This window comes from Bos indicus x Bos taurus, chromosome 24 (assembly GCF_003369695.1).
Source record: "Bos indicus x Bos taurus breed Angus x Brahman F1 hybrid chromosome 24, Bos_hybrid_MaternalHap_v2.0, whole genome shotgun sequence".
NCBI lineage: Eukaryota > Metazoa > Chordata > Mammalia > Artiodactyla > Bovidae > Bos > Bos indicus x Bos taurus.
In genome coordinates this window covers 28,661,171-28,667,454 of record NC_040099.1, presented here as the reverse complement: position 1 = coordinate 28,667,454, position 6,284 = coordinate 28,661,171, and the positions used below count along the sequence as shown (strand labels likewise).

The 6,284-nt window shown below is 39.8% G+C and overlaps 1 non-coding gene across 1 annotated transcript; it reads right to left on the bottom strand.

The window, feature by feature from the left end:
- Window positions 1-5,389: 5,389 nt before the first annotated feature.
- Window positions 5,390-5,553, bottom strand: LOC113883049. Its single transcript, XR_003508539.1, has one exon. It is a non-coding gene; the product is annotated as a U1 spliceosomal RNA (small nuclear RNA).
- Window positions 5,554-6,284: the final 731 nt, after the last annotated feature.

The following is a 6,284-nucleotide window of genomic DNA, read 5'->3' as shown; positions in this document are numbered from 1 at the left end:
ACCTGTAGACTGTAGCCCACCAGGCTCCTCTGTCCTTGGGATTCTCCATGAAAGAATACTGGAGTGTTTCCATGCCCTCCTCCAGGGGATCTTCCCAACCCATGGATCGAACCCACATCTCTTGCATTACAGGCAAATTCTTTACCGCTGAGCCACTGGGTAGGTAAACATTCATATTCCATAGTTGGGTGGGAAACATGGGCAAGTCAGTGAGAGCTCCCCAAGAAGAAGACGCCCTTAACTCTTCCTGAAGGTAGAGAGAAGGTCATGAGTATGTTCTTGAAGGAAGCTGCATTTAACCTTTTTCAAAGAAAGAAGCGTAAATGACTTAACTAGGAGAAGGAATTTGCATGTACAAATTCCATTGGGTTTGAATCAACAGAAACATTTTGGAAGCATCTAATTTGAATGAATAAAATCTCTGCAAATATGTATGAAAATGACATTTCCTCAGTGAGATGTTTATTATAGCTGTTTTGTTTTTCTTTTGTGAGGATTCTCTTATCCAGGCAACCAGCTGACCAGACAGTCATGAGCCGACTGGCTTGGATTATGTATGTTGCTTCTGATTAGGAAACTGTCCATAGTCTCTTGATCCCTTAGAAGTCTTGAACCTAAAATATTCTGTGTTTTCTTTTTTTTTAGCAAAGCACTGAAGATCTGAGCCAATCAAATCAAACCACTTCCAAGATATAATTTATTTACCTGTTAGAGCATAGTGAAGTAATTTTTTTGTAATCATTATTTATTGACTCATGGCTTTATCTCTCTTTATTGTTCTATCTGTTGGAAGAACTTATGAAAATATAAAGGAGCGAAGTAATGTAGAACCTGGAAATTAACTTTGAAGCTTCTGGGTTCTGTTATGGGACATTTCTCCTTTAATAATGTCTTTTGAGACTATGATGATGATTTTATTTCTTTAGTAGTATTTATTTTCTCACTTATTTGGATTTTGCATTGCTGAAAAACCAAAGGTTTAAGAAAAAAGTTTGATGGGTGAGCATTCAAAATTGCAGAAGTTAGTGAAGATGAAATGATCCAGTTAGAAGTAATCAGGAGAGGGATGTTGTCACAAACGACTTGATGAGAAGGCAAAGGTGCAGTATTTGATGAGGTCTTTTGGCTGTCTCGTTTGCTCTCAGATGATCAGGTATTTGAAAACTTTGTATTTGAATGTTAGTTAGAAGAACATGGGATGAAGATACGAGTGTGGCATACACCTGTGATATCTGAGAAGACTATCAGCAGGTCCAGACAGAGCCAGGAAATGCTTTAGAAAAATGCTAAGAAAAATATAAAATGTACATTTAAGGTCTGTTTGGAACAAGAAGAAAATTCAACTTACATTTTTGTCTTCTCAATCACAAAGACCTCTGAGTACATAAAAGCTGCCTCTTTCATCAGGGCAGATCCTACACTGAACGTCTTGCCTAAAACACAGCCTGTGTTCTCTCTGATTCCTTTTTGTTCTCCTCTTATTGGTATTAACTTAAATTAATGAAAATGTACCTCCAAGATGGGACTTCCCAGGTGGTGCAGTGGTAAAGTTTCCATCTGCCAGCGCAGGAGGCCGCAAGAGAGGTGGGTTCGATCCCTGGCTGGGAAGATCCCCTGGAGTAGGAAATGACAACCCACTCCAGTATTCTTGCCTGGCAGATTTCCATAGACAGAGGAGCCTGATGGGCGACAGTCCATGGGGTTGCAAAGAGTTGGACATAACTGAGTGACTGAGCACAGGTACGTAGGTCCAAGACAGACTGAATTCAGGGCAATGAGAAATTTCAAGTTTGAGACTTCTTTGCAGTTGGCATACTAGGGCTGATACACAGAAGTAACCATGGTGGGGCATGGGGAGCAGTGTGGGCCACAGGCGTGAGGGGGAACTGCAAGATGAGGAGGGTCACGTCCCCAGGCATCCTTGGCCAAGGGTTTCTCCAGGGAGGACGGAGTGTTCACACAATCATTTATGTAAAGTGAAGGGTCTTTCTGGTTGTTTGTTTGTTTTATCACTTTTCCATGCAGTTTATTTCTATGAATAGTAGACTTGTCCATTTCAAAGTTAAGTCAATAGAGGGAGTTCCCCAGTGAACCAGTGGTTAGGACTCTGTGCTTCCAGTATAGGGAGCATGGGTTCAGTCCCCATTTGGGGAACTAAGATTTCACATGCTCTGTGGCATGGCCAAAACAATATATTAAAGAAAATAAATAAAAGTTAATAGAAATGGTGTTTCCCTCAAGGTAGTCTATGGTATTTCTCTTAGTGATTCAGACAGTAAAAAATCTGCCTGCAATGTGGAAGACCTGGGTTTGATCCCTGGGTCAGGAAGATCCCCTAGAAAAGGGAATGGCTACTCATTACAGTATTCTTGCCTGGAGAACTCCATGGACAGAGGTGCCTGGCAGGCTTCAGTCCATGGGGGTCACAAGAGTTGGACACAACTGAGCGATTAATGCTTATTTACTTAGAGTGCTCTATGGTAACATAAATTTGGGGAATCTTGGATTATATGGAGTTATATAAATGTGTGCATGAGAGTGCAGATCTTAGGGATTTCAATATCTGTCAAGCTGATAGTGGAGCACTGGATGTACTAAGACCATGAAACATCTGCATCTTGGTGGAAAGTGCAGTTAAGCTCCTGGGGGTGACAGAGGCTCATGGCACCCTGTTCATTGAAGTCAGCTGCATCTTCTGAGTTAAGGAGAAGGAGGTCCAGATATTTAGAATCTAATACACTAGTGGGTACCATTTTCCTGAAAGCAAGATATACATCATCCTACCTTTTAAGATCACATGAGCTAGACTCTAGTGTTTTATTTCAGGCTGTTTTGTTTGCTAGTAACATTCAACCAGTGGGGCTGGGAGTAAGAACATAAGAGCATTTTCCAAATGTGTTTTTCATGAAAACTCTGCAAAGTATTTCCTGTGACTAGAATTCTATGAAATTCACTTTGGAAAATATAGGTAAAGGTACATTTAAATTAAAATTCCTCATAAATTGTTCGCATCGTAATGTAGTACATGTAATAGCGGAAAATTTGAAGTATACAAAATATCATTTTTATTTAATTTTTTAACAAATGACATATATTTTATAGAAAAAGAAAATGTAAAATGTTATTTCTTAGAACTATTGACTGTGAAATAACTTGGCTTCACTTTTGACCAGAAGTAGGAGACAATTGCTTATTGAATTAAGACTAGTGAAGAAAATATGATTCCTTTTATTATATAGAAAGATGTAAATGGCACAAAGAAATGAGTTTTCTTATTTGATTTGGATATCACATTTTATTTTTACTAAGTCATTTCAGTGGCTTGTGTCTGTTACAGCTGAAGTGCCACAGTGCCTTTCTGATCTGGAGAATTCTGAGAAAAATAGTCTATAACACTCTTCCCACTGTGATATTTTTTGAAAATAGTGAGACAGTCTCAGGGAGACAAACATACACAATATGCAAACAGACAACTATACATATACAAGCCTACACTTAATTTGAAACAGACGTATTTTAAAATTTGCTACATAAATTATGTATTATACAGAAAGAGGACATTAAGTTTCATTTAACCCCTCCCCTCTTTTTTTTTTTTAAATGTATAAAATCCCAAAGAGCTCTCTCTCAGGCAACATCGTGCATTATAGAAAGGATTTGAACGGGGCTGATTCCACTGATTTCTTGGTCTGTTTCAACTTGTGGAATGACTAGTCTCCATATATGCCCTCCTCGCAGAATGAAGCCTGAAATAGGCATTTATTTGTGTCTGGATATGCAATCCTTAAGATAGACTCAGTCTAATTTGAAATATGGTTAAGACACTTACAATTTCCTGTGGTATTACCAACAATGGAATAGTAAATTACTTCACGTGTTATAGTTTGATGTGATTTCATCCTTTTCCCTCTGTTATTGGTGGTTCTCTTTTGAGATCTTAAACAAACCTTTCTCTTTACCTTTTAGAAAATCCTTTCTTATTTGTTGAGCGTTGATCACTGATCCTGGCTCTCATGGAAAAAACGTCAACATTGCTCTGGCGTGTGAAGTGTTTTCTGGAAGCATCTTTGATAATGTCAGAAATGAGGTCATACTGTTCTGGGAAGACAGTGTTTTTCGTAAACTTTTGTTTCTTCTTCCATAAGGCACTGATAATGGCAGAAAACAAGTCTTTGTCAAACTGAAAATTTGACAAACTTTGACAAAGTTTGTAAATTTGACAAACTTTGTAAAACTGAAAATTTTTTGATAGTTGAATATATTTTTAAAAAGCAGGAATTTTGACATTGTCTCATTAAGATACTTTCAGCGTTGTTTTACATCATTCACTAAAGTAATTGGTGATGCCCTTTCAGAAAGAGAAACAAAGTAGGCACTGTTTAACATGACTCATCACTTTGCAGAGAAAGAGAAATGTATAGTTGTCTTTTTTTTTTTTGAGTGTCTCATATTATAATTTATACATACAAATCCCACAGGCATATGTCACCAACAGATGGCATTTATTAAAAATCCACATGCGTTCTTGGATAGTTTGTGTCATTCTGCTTGAAGGCAAAGGAATGACTTAGCCGACCTTTCAAGGACATTCTTCTTAAATATTCAAGAATATGCTCTGGAACTGTCCCACTGCTTGAAATGGGTTTACTTTAAATATATGTCCAGGTTGAATATGTTTGCTGCAAGGGACACACATCCAACTTGAATCAGAGTAATAGAAAAAGTACAATGTATGACCCACTTAGAAAAGAGTTCCATGTTGGTGTTAGAGACAAATAAATCCAGAGAGGGAAATGTGTAAAGTCTACTTTTCCTCTTTCTTCTCTGCTCCTCTCTCTGGGGCGTCCATTCTCTCCTCAGCAGACAGACTTAGCAGGGGACATGGCTCCAGTAACTGATGTCTCAGTCACCAAAGAGAAAAGATGATGAACATGAATTTGAGCAAACTCTGGGAGATAGTGGAGGAAAGAGGAGCCTGGCGTGCTACAATCCATGGGGTCACAGAGAGTCAGTTACAATTTAGCAGCTGAACAACAATAAAGTCTGGACTGATATACTGGAAAGTGAAAGTTAAAGTTGCTCAATCATGTCCGACTCTGCACCCCATGGCCTGTACAGTCCATGGAATTCTCCAGGCCAGAATACTGGAGTGGGTAACCTTTCCCTTCTCTAGGGGATCTTCCCAACCCAGGGATCAAACCCAGGTCTCCAGCACTGCAGGCGGATTCTTTACAAGCTGAGCCACCAGGGAAGCCCAAGAATACTGGAGTGGGTAGCCTATCCCTTCTTTAGCGGATCTTCCCAACTAAAGAATCAAACTGGGGTCTCCTATATTGCAGGTGGATTCTTTACCAACTGAGCTATCAGGGAAGCCCTTAAAAAAAAAAAAATAAAAAGAACTTGAATGCAGTCCCCCACTACCAGAAGTTATGCCATCAAGTTTCCCACATTTGCGGAAATCCCAGAGGTCAACACACCTGCAGTGCAATGACTAAGCCTCTCCCTGGGAGAACCACCTTCTTGATCATCGTACCTCCCCTGCCAGGTAAGTATATACTGGAAAACATGATAATTCAAGCTTTTTGTGAACCATCTGTGCTTATAGTAGTGGTTCATGCCTCCTATTTCTACTTGATTGAAGATGATGAAAAGCCTCTGCTTCACAAAATGGGACAGATTCCCACCCCGACCTTTAGAATATAACCCTTCCTCTCTCCTTTAGGTCACTAGAGTGAAGTCATAGAATGAACTGGCTAGAGAGAAGTGGTGCTGAGCCTGAAAAGGGAGGAAATAAACAGCTGAAAGTCCTAGCCAAAACCCCCGGGCAGGGATCTGATGGTATCTCTCAGACTGGATTATGAGAGTACTGAAACAAGAGAACCATTACTGAAGGCCAGATAAAGAAGAGTTTGTTGATACAAAGCATTCTCCCATACTAGAAGATTTAATTACCTGCAAAGGCCGTGGAACTGACATGACGCTGCTCTAACTCTTGAAATTTTGAAGAGAGCATTGGCCCTTTCTAAATGCAATAAAAATGCCAGAACTGCTGCCGAAAATGGTAGAAGAAGGCTTAAAAAACTCACATAAGTGAGGCCGGGAATCTCTCCAGATGGTCATGTTCAAAGGCAGAGGACACTGTCTGCCAGAATCACTGGAATGCATTAGTCCAAGGGCCACCTGCATCATCAAGAAGGGGCAGCTGTCATCTATAAGCCAGGACTGAGAGGAGGGGACAATCTTACAGAACTGGGCTCGCCGACAGCAAAGGAAGTCATCAGATC